The sequence below is a fragment of the Thermobia domestica genome, chromosome 8 (genome assembly GCF_964235325.1).
Source record: "Thermobia domestica chromosome 8, izTheDome1.hap1.1, whole genome shotgun sequence".
NCBI lineage: Eukaryota > Metazoa > Arthropoda > Insecta > Zygentoma > Lepismatidae > Thermobia > Thermobia domestica.
This window is the reverse complement of record NC_137461.1, coordinates 188,836,677-188,849,468: the sequence shown is the minus strand read 5'-3', so window position 1 is coordinate 188,849,468 and position 12,792 is coordinate 188,836,677.

The following is a 12,792-nucleotide window of genomic DNA, read 5'->3' as shown; positions in this document are numbered from 1 at the left end:
ATTTTCGTACTTCAGTGATTATATTCTTGTTTGTTATCTCATATTTTGGTTTTAACTAGTTCGAATCGTGTACTGTATGTACTCTTCTACATCCAAGTTCACATAGGAAATCATATAGGCCTATCCTCAAACGTTGGCAACACTGTACACCAAAACGTCACCGATATGGTCCTACTCATAATTAGATTTGCTAAAGTTATAATTTGTGGTCCGTGTCATTTAACAAAATTTTATTTTCTGCTCAGTTGACAACACTGCATTACCTATGATGTTATTCAGCATGTCTGTGGTTAACGTTTGCTTACTATCCTGTTGTGTAAATGTCTTTGTGTTTTGATTACTTTAATAATATTGAAGTTCTTTCTGTGTCAATGTAGTCTATCTTTTGCATTGCTTTCTTCACATGATTCTAGATCATTCTTTCCTCTCTATCTTCTGTGTTTCTGGGTGTTGGCCCATAAAACTTTGGATTTCTCTCTTTTCTTCACTGCTCTATCGATTGCGCTTTGTTTGATTGGGCAATGCTACTATCAATATAAGATGCTCCCTTGTGGAGAGAGAGAGATCCGTGTTGAACCAGAGCTACAATCTCAATGCAGGTTTTAACTGCTACTAACTTCATGAGCTGTCCATTCGGCCAGAGCCACTCAAGTCTACACATCCACGACCAGGACCAAGAGTCCAAAAAGTGTCATAAGGTATCAACTCATATGGAAAGGTATTGTACGTGAGATCCTTCCCCAAAGCTATTCCCTCTCGCTCCCCCTCTTTTACCCCCTACCTTTGTTATTTTCTGCTTTTTAAGACTGTTTCATTTCGCATTCTAGTCAGTTAAATCACAGCTTAGCTGTAAATCCTAGAACTAGGTTTGTGAGCTATTTTCACCGATCTTGAAGTTATGGAGCTACAGACCTGGCACCCCATGATTGCATAATACCATTATTGTCAAATCTGAAAACATTGCGGCAGTAAAAGTTATCAACTAAAAACTATTTTTTATAAGTAATTTGTGCACTATAAAGATACTTTTGTACTTAGCTTTCTTAATGTACAGTTTCAAAATCTCAAAGGCTCGGTCCTTTTCCTTGGAAGCGCAGAACAATACTCAAAAGACGCCAACAGATAAATAACTGTCCCACTGGCAAAACCCATCTGTCAATCCGTTCTATGACGTTGACTTATGTCTTTCCAAATTGTCAAGCAGGATGTGTTGGATAGAAAGGGATCTGATGGTCAGTGACAGTTTTTCCTAATTTTTTATTGTCATTTTTTGGAAATCATTTTCACAACATACTTTTATTTAACCTTCTCTAACTTAGATATAGTAAACATATTTGTCGCTTAACCAGAGCAATGTAACACAGGTACAGGGTGTTCAATCAAGGGCGCCGATTTCTCTGTAAATTTGGGGGGCCACTCAGATGCAGAAGGTATATATATGAGGATGTTAACACAAATTGAATTCAATTTATGCCAAATATAGTATATTCATAAATACACTAGGGGGACCCACATGAGCTTTGGGGAGCCGGGCTCCCGGTCCCCAGGATCGGCGCCCATGTGTCCAATATACAACGCAACTCGAAGTTTGGGGTAGTAGAACTTTTGAACCTGAAGCGATACACAAATAATGTTTTTTCAGGGCACACGAGTGTATTGAAAACTTGTTTGTGTGTGTGTGTGTGTGTGTGTGTGTGTGTTTGTGTGTGTGTGTGTGTGTGCGCGTTCCGAAGCGTAGCTCAAGAAAGTGTGTACCGATCGATCCGGGAAAGTCTGACGAATAAGACAAAGAAAACCGCACCAAAATCAAACAAACGGTTGTGGAGAAAATGGGAAAAAAATACCTAAAATTCTCCCGTTAACATTTGGCTGAGAATGAAGGAAGAACAATTCTAAAAAGTAATAAATGCAAAATCAGCATTCGGTGTGAGTGAACGAACAAGAAAATTGAGTGATACAAGAAGCAAAGAAAGTTGTAAGTACAGTATTTCCTGCTTGGGAAATAATATTGACTTTAGACCTTTCTTTTTACTATCCTGGACTTAACTTTTCTTTCGAGCATGAAGTGGTATACTATGGGCTTCTAAGCTAATTTTTGGGACACTATGGCACCCGGACCCAAAGGATCGGGGACCTGAAACTGTGGAGGTGTGTTCTCAACCCCCTCATTCAATCCCCATGCTCTCCCTCCTCCCCTCCCCTTCCGAACTATATTCGACCGAAAATGGGGTAGGTCTTGACTTTTGACCCCATTTTCGGAAGAATATCGGTGACCCCCCTCCCCAGGAACCTTACCCCTCTCAGGTACCTCCGATCGGGAAGGGTGTCGGAAGTGTCCCTACAAGGTTTTGTGCATATCGCGCCATAAACAAAAAAATTTTGTCTATCGGAATTAACTCTAAGTGTAATAGTATTTATAATTTAGTGATTTAAACTTAGACATAAACGCGTAATACGGAAACAAAATGGCGATGTATCGTTTCCCTCCAGGACGCCAGCTAGAGACCAATCACCAATAAATCCTATAGTACTCCAAACTAGGACGGAAGAAACAGAACAAAGAAAACTAACGAGAGAAGAATCCACAACATCTGAATAATCAACTAAGAAAAACACCTTAGAAGATACAGGATTCGACACAATGGGGCAATTGGAGCAAGAAATGAATTACATAGAAAATCTCTTAGATTGGAAAAAGATAGGAAGATCTCAGCTTGAGAAACTAAAAAAGAGGGTCATAGTATGGGTTAAGGACAGGGCATAGCTTTTAGAACAACTAGACCAAATGGAGAAAATAAATAATAAACTTCAGGAGAAATATGACAACCTCCAGAAAGAAAAACTAATAACAGAGATGGAAATTATGTCAGGCCAGAAAGGCAGCCGCATTGAAGAGAAAAAATAAATGGAAGAGTTACGGTAAATAAACGTGAAATTAGAAAAGGGAAAAAAGGAGCTAAAAGAGGAAAAAGCAGAAACTAAGAATTGCAGAGACAGGCAATATGAAAGACTGGAAACAGAAATTGAAGAACTCGCAGAAAACAGAAATGAACTAAAAAAGAACTACAAGAAAAAAACAAGGAAGCTAAATAAATTAGATGAACATAAATACCTAACAAAAAAACTTGAAGAAAAAAGAACTAATAAATACACAACAAGCTTTCGGACGAGCACAGATATCATGGGAAAAACAAAGAAACATATATAGCGATAAAATCGAAGAATTAACAGACAAACAGAAGACGGACATGGACATAGTTATACATGAAATACAAACGCTAACCAAAAAGATTGAAAAAAGGCATGAAAGAACAGAAAAAACGGAAACCGACGACAAACAACAACTATGGACAGACGTAATTAAACAAAGAAAACCTACTGAAAATACAGGAACTGAAGATACAGAAAATGCAAACAAAAACAAAACCGGCCTTGATAATAAAACCGAATCAAGGAGAGACATCAAAGCAAACAGCGAAATGATTAACAGCAGTTATTGATCCACGAAAAGAGAAGTTAAAGATAACTGGTTTATGGACTACCAGAGATATGGTAGTACTTGAAACCGCAACGAAAGAAGACATTAGGAAAATAATGGCTAAAGAAGAAATAAGGAAAAAACTTCAAGTGCGAAGAAACTAAAAAGAAAAACCCGTTGATGATCATATATGGGGTACCGTCTGAATTAACGGATGAAGAACTACTCCAAGCTTTCATCGAACAAAATTTCGATGAAAACGAGATGGAAGAAGCCAAAAAGAGTAAAGCAAGGTTTCGAGCAGGAAAGAAACCAGAAAAACGATCTCACTTGGTGATAGATGTTGAACCGAAGATAAGGAAACTTAGTGGAAGAAGTGTAAATCGATTATGAGGCACGTAGAATAAAAGATTTCCTGGTCGTTCCACAATGTTTTATCTGCCAAGAATTCGGTCATGTTACGAAATATTGCGACAATAAGGAAAAAGTGAGATGCAGATATTGTGGCTCATTGCAACATAAAAGCGACGAATGTGAAGACAAAGGGAAAAAGATATGTATACCATGTAAACTAAGACACAAAGTATGTCAAAACCCACAAACGGAAGAATGTGTCTCATACAAAGTACCCAGAGAAAGGATAATTTCTAAAATAAACTATGGAGAGTAAAAAGAAAGAATTAGTAAATACAAAGAAAAAAGCACAAGTAAGAAACGTAGGAACAAAGAAAGATTGGAAAATTTTCTAGAAAGAAAAAGACAACTACTTAAAGAAAAGAGAGATAAAGAAACACAAATATATGATACAAAAGAAAATGAAAAATCGAAAATAAAAACTGAAAAAAACGAAATGGAGAAGTTAACAAGAAACGAGAAGGTAAAAGGAGAACTGGAAACACTTCTAGATAATAGAAAAAAGAAAAGGAAAAAGAAATTTAACGAAGATAATTATAAATGTACGCAACAGAGCCCGAACATTAATGAATCATTTGTCCACGGTGAAGAAAAATATGTTTTCCTAATTCAAGAAGAACATATACAAGAAATCCAAGACCCGGAAGTTTCAAGTACAGAAAATACTCCAGCAAAAATATTAAATGAAGAAATTTTAGTAAATAATATACAATTATACGAAAACATAAACCATATGTATAGGCTAGCAAAATTGGAAGAAAAACAAATCTTAATGACTGCACTAAGACAGATAGTAAGAGATATTCATATAAATGGAAGAACCTTGGAGGAAGCCGATAGAATTGAACTGCGAATTTATTATCTCTCAGCAAACGGATGGGATGGGAGTTACTTGATCTAGTGGGTGAGGTGTTTGAGAGACGAGGGATATACTGGACATTAGAAAAATGTTTACAAACAACTGGTGCGTGCGCACGGTAGATTATACTTCGACCCAAAGAAATCAGGAACGGATGCCTATATATATATATATATATATATATATATATATATATATATATATATATATATATATATATATATATAGGCATCCGTTCCTGATTTCTTTGGGTCGAAGTATAATCCACCGTGCGCACGCACCAATTGTATATATATACGAGATATAGATAAAAATCAGAAGTATTTGAAAATTATGCAGAATAATGCACAAGGAAGTAAAATAGCAACAATGGAACTTAGAAGACTAACAAATCAAGAAGATTGATATCGTAGCAATACAAGAACCATATTTACTAAAAGGGAAATTAACAACTTTTCCAGCAAGCTCAAAAATAATGTACGGAGGACAGGAATCTAAAACAGTTATAGTTCTCATGAATAGAGAAATTGAAGTACTTAAACTAACGCAATATAGAAACAGTTGGATAACAACAGTTGAAATTAGGTGTGGAAACATGAAGTTCTGGTTAATAAATGCGTATTTCCAATACAGCTTAGAAACACGTGACTTCATAGACAAAATTCAAGAGATAATATGGCAGAGGAATAATAAGGAAATATTAATTCTTGCCGAGCCGATACAAATGCAAAATCAATCTTATGGGGTGCCCCGGAAACAGATGATAGAGGAGAAATAGTTGAAGATTTTGTAATGCAAAACGGACTTGTAATCTCAAACATCGGAAACAGACCAACTTTTGTAGGGAATAGAGGCAGCTCTCATATTGATGTGACATGCGGAACATTTGAAATAACAAGTAGGATTGAAAATTGGCCGATTGGAGATAAACTCACTCTCAGCGACCTCAAAATAATACTATTTGATATGAAAATTGAAAAAATGGAAAAGAACAAAAAACTTTTAATATAGCTAACACAAATTGGATTACTTTCAAGAACAAATTAAATCTACCCCAAATAAATGAAGATGAAAACTTGACGGAAATAATCAATGAAATTGAAAAGCAACAAAAAAGTTTTAAAAGAGGCTACTCCGGAAAGTCAAGAAAGAAGAGTATGTGAAGACTTTTGGACACCTAAACTATAAAGATTAAAAAGACTTGCAACATCAGCCTGGAAAAGTTATCAAGCAACTTATAACCCAATACTAATGAAAAGAAGATTAGAAAAATATAGAAACGCAAAGAATAAATATAAGGAAGCAATATTAGAGGCTAAGAAAAAAGTTGGGATCTTCACCTCAAGAAAAATATTGAAATAGATCCATGGGGTGTACCATACAAACTCATAACACAAAAAATAAACACATTAGTATTAAATACAGTCAAGAAATTCGATGGACCATGCACCTCAAACAGAGAAGAAACTAAAAGTTATAGCGAACAATTTTTTTTACCAGAGATTAAAACGACACAGAAAGAAACATAGTACTAAGAAACAAAATGGGTGAACAACATATAGGAACGGTACCAGAATCGGACAAAGTCACTAACGAAGAAATAGAAAAGATCTTTAGAAAACTTAAAAGCAAGAAATCTCCGGGTATAGATGGCATCAAAAACGAAATATACAAGAATACTAAAGATTTAATTATTCTATCAAAAGGACCAGAAAGGGATCCATCCGAAGTAAACTCTTATAGACCCATATGCTTACTAAAAGCATATCAAAAATTTTTGAGAGAGTTATAATAAGCAGAATCCAAAAATACAGAAACGTAACTGAAGACAAACAACAATTTGGATTCAGAATAGGAAAATCAACAGAAGATGCCATAAATACTCTTCTAGATGATATCGAAGAAAAGATATACGAAAAGAAATATGTATTAGCGCTCTTCATTAACATAGAAGGAGCATTTGATAATTTATGGTTTCCATCCTTGATTGAAAATGTAAAACAAACTGGAAATGCCAGAATACTTACTGAATCTGATAAGATACTATCTAGAAAACAGAAAAATAATAATACCCAATGAAGAGGACAACATAGTAATTAAAACAGAAAGGATGCCCGCAAAGATCAATATTAGGACCCCTGCAATGGGACATAGAATTCCAACGATGCTTGGAAAAAATAAACAAAAAGCAAGAAGTCGATAAAATAGTGGCATTCGCCGATGATGTCGTACTAACAACATCAGGAAACAGCCGAAGGGAATTAGAAGAAAAAGTTAAAAAAAATAATAGAAACACTTGAAGAATGGAATATGGAGAGTAAATTAAGGATATCATCAAAGAAAACCAAATATCTAATTTTCGGCACAAAACTACAAAGAAATCCGACCATAAACTTAAATGGAGTAGGAGTAGAACGAGTACAAAGCATAAAATACCTTGGCATAATGCTAGACGATAGACTAAAATTTGATGAACATTTGATATATATAGTAGAAAGGGGAAACAGTGTAGCGAATAAATTGACCACTACTGCAAGAAGCAGATACGGGCTACCATTAAAAATACTAAGACTATACCAAGAAACTATTTTGTTAGCTACCATGGCATACGCGTTTGGATTGATAGACTATTAAGAAATAAGACCTACAAAAACCAAATCAATAGACTGCAAAGAAACCTATTAATCAGAATGTGTGGAGCTTTTAACGATACTTCACATAGCGCACTCTATATAATCCTTGGTATCCAACCAATGAACTATGTGTTATTGCAAATGGCAACTAATTACTGGTTAAGAAACTTTTAACAGGGATCTAAAAGATGAGAGAGAAATTAATGACAACATAATACAACTATGTGATAAAGAATGGCAGGAATACATTGGAGCGCAAGGATTACATAGAAACTTTCCTAGCATCGTCGCCAGACTAAAAATAAATCATTTAAATCCAACATATGGATTGGTTCATTACCTATCAGCCCATGGACCATACGAACAACACTTCTACAGAATCAAGTTAAAACCCAGCCCAATGTGTGAATGCGGAGAAGAAGGAACTCCTGAGCACCATATCATGTGGTGTCCCTTATTAGAAGACATTTTAGAAATAATAACTCAAATAAGAGAAAAACCGCCGAAAGAAATAATAGAAGTAGAGGAAGACTGCAAAATATTGGAAAATTTGACAAATGAATACTCCGAACTAAGACGAAAAACTTACAGAAGAAGAATAGAAGAATGAGTGCAAGTGGAAGAATGTGTGAAGTCTTCATACCGGAGAAAAGACTCCTGGAACCCAAGCACTGGGTTACCGTGCTGTCGCCGATGACCAGAATGCGTGCTGCACCTCCAGCCTCTCGGTTTGGAAAGAAACTCAGATGCACGAGTGAATGTTGCGTGAGTGCACGAGTAGATGTGAAGCGAGGGTAGTGTCTCAGAAAGAAAACAGAGCAACTCTCGCCAATAGACTGGAATAGTGATGTCGTCATTTCCTTCCCGTTACCATGGCGATCGCCATGTTTTTTCTATACAAACGCGTGAAGCTAATAGAGCTAAAGAGCTTATTTCTAAAAGCTCCACATCCTTTAGTAATAAGGTACAAGTCGAATAGTTAATGTAAGCACAATTATCGTGTAATCCACCATAAGAAGCAATTATACGCAATATAAACTCCCTAACGTGTAGATTGACAAACTGTCGCCACAGAGAAAGCTGAAAAATATATGATTTTTAAAAAAGAAAAAAGTCTTTTAGAATAATGTTAATTCTACTGGGGCATTTACACCTCTAATGTGTACTGTTTATAATGGGAGTGCACAATAATATTTCTAAGTATACATTACAAAAGAAAGAAAAGGCTAGCCTTTAGAAATGTTCAATTCAGACCATCAGTGGATATAGGTAACATCTTTTCTTATATTCTCTATCAACTTTTTTAAAAGCATTTAGAAAGCGTACAATAAATACACAACCAATTATGAATGATTCAGTATATATTTTAAACAACTGTTAAACAATAATCCTCTTCAAATTTGCAATAGTATATCATACTCATATTATTGAATCAAAAATTTTCCGGAATTATTTAAAGTTAATATCTGATTATGAACAGGATGAGTACACTTTAAGGTTTAATTTAACCTGAAAATATAGAAAATTCTCAAAATATACATCAGAGGGAAAATTTCACAAGACGTGTGAACTCGCTCATTTCAGTTTTAATGCTTGTCATGCACGTAACATTATTTAACATATTTCTTTTCTAATTACCTTTTCTACCTTTTTCTCAGTGTTTCAATCATTATAAATATTTAAAAAGAAACATAAGTATTTGTTCCACTCTAATGTTTGCAGTTCCGAAATATGTCATCAATATTTTCGTTTTGCACATAGGTTCTTTAGGTATTTAGGCTGCTTGTTTTTTTTAGAAAATAAAATGTCGATGACCATGGCAACGAGAAGGATGTAACGTCACACTATTTCAGTCTATAGGACGGCCCAACCCGGGAGTGCCGGCAGAAGGATAAAACGGACCAGGGCCTGCACTAAGTGCTCTGAGTGAGCCCTTGACCTCAAACCAGCACTAATGGGTGGAAACTGGCAATGATACGCAACTGAGAACACTAAAGCATCAAAGCAAAAGTAACAGGAAACGCTTATACAGAAGCATAAGCAAATTAAAACTTTGAAAATTTGAAAATTTAGATGAAAGTAAGAGTAGTGTTTGTGTTTTTTCGTGTAAATATTAGTTGGTGATGGTTACTGATTTCATCAGAAACAGTCAGTCTCAATGTCTGTAGTGAGTGTATTGTAGTGTTGATGTAGGATAGTGAAAAGAGGTAAAATATACAGGTGAAAAGCCAGTGTAAACAGTGCAAATGTGAAATAGAACACACAGGAGAAAAATGCAAGCAGAAACTAGAGAAACCAAACATATAGAGTGAAAACCTGAAGAAAAGAAGAAAGAAGATGATTAAAAGGTAAACACCAAAACACTAAACATATGACATACAAATCGACACCCACGCAACAAACTCAAACTCAATAAAACAAAAAAACACACAAAATCTCACCAGACTAGAAATGAGAGTAGAGTTAAGCAAATATTAAGTTTAGTTATTTTTGTTTATTTTTGTTCGTTTTCATCTTTAATTTTTTGTCCAATCCCTTGTTTTAGTTTCACGTCCTTTTTCCCTTCCATTTCCTTCTTCAAAATTATGAAACAAATAAACGCAAAACAGAAATCATTGGTAATGATGATACGTCGTCGGTTTTGAAGGCTCAAGGCACCGGATGACAGTAACGCGGCTGAGCGAATGGAAAAATGGTTATACCAAAATGAAGCTTTGTTCATGCATATATTTTAAAGTAGGAAGCAATGATAGAAGTACACTAGAAACCACACAGTATTGCCAGATGTAACCAAAGTAGTACTGGAGCGCTTTGTCGTCAACAATAGAACAGCAGGGGGTCTATTTAAACTGGTAGTCTGACGACATCCTTGTCGTTAGGCCAGGTGCGGTTCGACAAGTCATTAGGAGGGGAAAGATCAATCGAAAGATTACCCTCATCGTTAGTTGGTCAGACGGGTTCCTGGAAAAGATTGACTGTTAGGAGGGATGGAGTAGTTTCAAGAAAAGGTTGAATGACTTGTATCACGTGATTTCTTTACAGGAGTTGTTTCTATAGGAAACTCGGAATACGCATTGAATCGTATGTTGTACATACTTCATAGAACAGCAATGCGGTGATTATATTAAATTATTTAATTGGTTCGTATTATTTAATTCGATCATTTGCATAGCAAATTCAGAACATTTTTTGATTGCGATGATATTAATTATTTTAATTGGTTCGTATGCTAAAGCATACTCTGTAGAACAGCTATGCTGTGATCATATTAAAATGGGGAGGGAATAAACTTTATTCATGCGGGACACATTGTGGATTCTCCGTCTGAAAGACCTCGTGTACGGAATACGTATACTCCGGCACGATACGCTATGCTGGCACATATACAGAGCGTGGTTCTCGTACGTCTTTCGCTGGTAAACTCTTACATGAACTGAACTTTTTGCGCGCTTTTTGGAAACCACTTGGGTGAGAGTGAAAGATGGCGTTGTCGGCGAATGACCTTACAGGTACGTATTAAAACAGGAAGACAAATACAAAAGAAAACCGACGCCGTGTCGGGTAAACATCACAAAATGCCGACAGAGTAATAAAAACAAGTTTGGCGCAGCCGTAGGTGAACCCAAGACATTGTCGGCTGAGAATACAAAGAAGATTAAGGTTACGCTAGGTGAACATGTTGAATAAAGCCCCTATGCTAATTGGCAATAGAAAAAAGTTTGTCGCCACGAATGGTGAAACATGACGCGACACTGAACGCGAATACAAAAGAACTGTTGATCCTGTTGAAACATGAAGCGATACTGAATGCGAATACAAAAGAAGATTGGTAGTATGAACTGTGTTGACCCTTTTATTTTACGTGGATTATATGTGATTGCTTGGTAGATGTTGTGTTTACGCTAATAACAACAATAATAGAAGATGTAAATGACTACGTGAATAACATATTTTCTTTTAAAAACATGTAAACTATTTATTTGCACGTGGACCATGTAAATCTTTTCTTTCTATGCAGATGACAATTGATTGATTAGTACAGGATATGAATAATATTATTGAAGGAATACCGTTGTAAGATATGAATGATCGGGTGACAATGAAAATAACATTGATGATGCTGTTTCAAAAGAATGTTTTGATCAAATGAATGATATATAAAAACATAAATGAAATGTAAGTACATGTTTTCTCCGCCCCTTATACCTACGAAAATTGTATAGAGAATTGGGAAAGTACATGTGAAAATATTTTAATTAGTGAAGGGGAAGTGTTTGAAAAATTGTTTTAAAGTGCCACGTGATATGACGTCGTAGGTGAAGTTTTCCTTATATATGGGGTATGAAGAGAAGACTAGCATAGTATCATCATGGAGTCGTTTGGCAGTTTAGTACAGCGGGAAATCGAGCTTTGCAACGAAGTAGACTGGGATTCTTCGCTTGAGTTTGTTGAATCTCCCAAGAAAAGGTTTAAATCCCACAGAGAATGTCCGCACTTGTTTATTGTGGAGAAAACTTGCTATTTTCTGCCGGCTTCTCCAGATATTATAGAGGAAGAAATTATTGATTTGAGAGAGGACCCAATACTAATTCCAACTTCACCTTTTGGATCAAGAACACCTTCACCAGTACTAGCAGCAGGGACATCGGAACAAAAATTTCAAGTTCCAACGACAAAGTAAACCCTTCTTGAAGAAGAAGAAAGACCAACATCTCCTGATTTATTTAATGAGAAATTTGTAAATTATTCGATGAGATATATGAATGTAAACCCGACACACCATCATCAAGTGTTTCACCGTTGGATTTTCCAAATTCACCCCAAAAGGCTCCATTGGATTTGCGTGTGCAAACTAAACAGTGCCAAATTGTAGTCACTTTGTGAATGAAATTTGTGTTAAAGACAGTATTCTAAAACGGGAAGCGAAGGCAGTTTTAGTTTATGAGGCGTGTAGCCTAAATTATTTTAATCAGTTTGGCCATAGCTGTTTCTTCACACATAGGCTAACACTTGAAGCAGAAGCATTGAAAATTATGGCTAGCAAATATGTGAGAGACGAGGTATATGCTAATTATGTGAAATCACATTTTAATAGCAAAAGAAATGAACACTTGTTTGATGAAAAATATAACAACTTATTTAGAAATCCAAAAGATATTGAAATATTAGTGGACATTTTATTAGAAAAGGACAGAAACGCTGCAATGTAATTTCTTTTTGTATGTATGTATATAATATTATCTGTATATATTATTTTCTATATGTGTGTGTGTGTTATTGAGTTTGTATATATATGTATATATTATTTTTATAGTTATGTGACAGTTATATGTATTATTATGTTTGTATGCTTGTATATATCTTTATATTCAAATAAATATATACAAATATCATTTCTTGATTTTTAT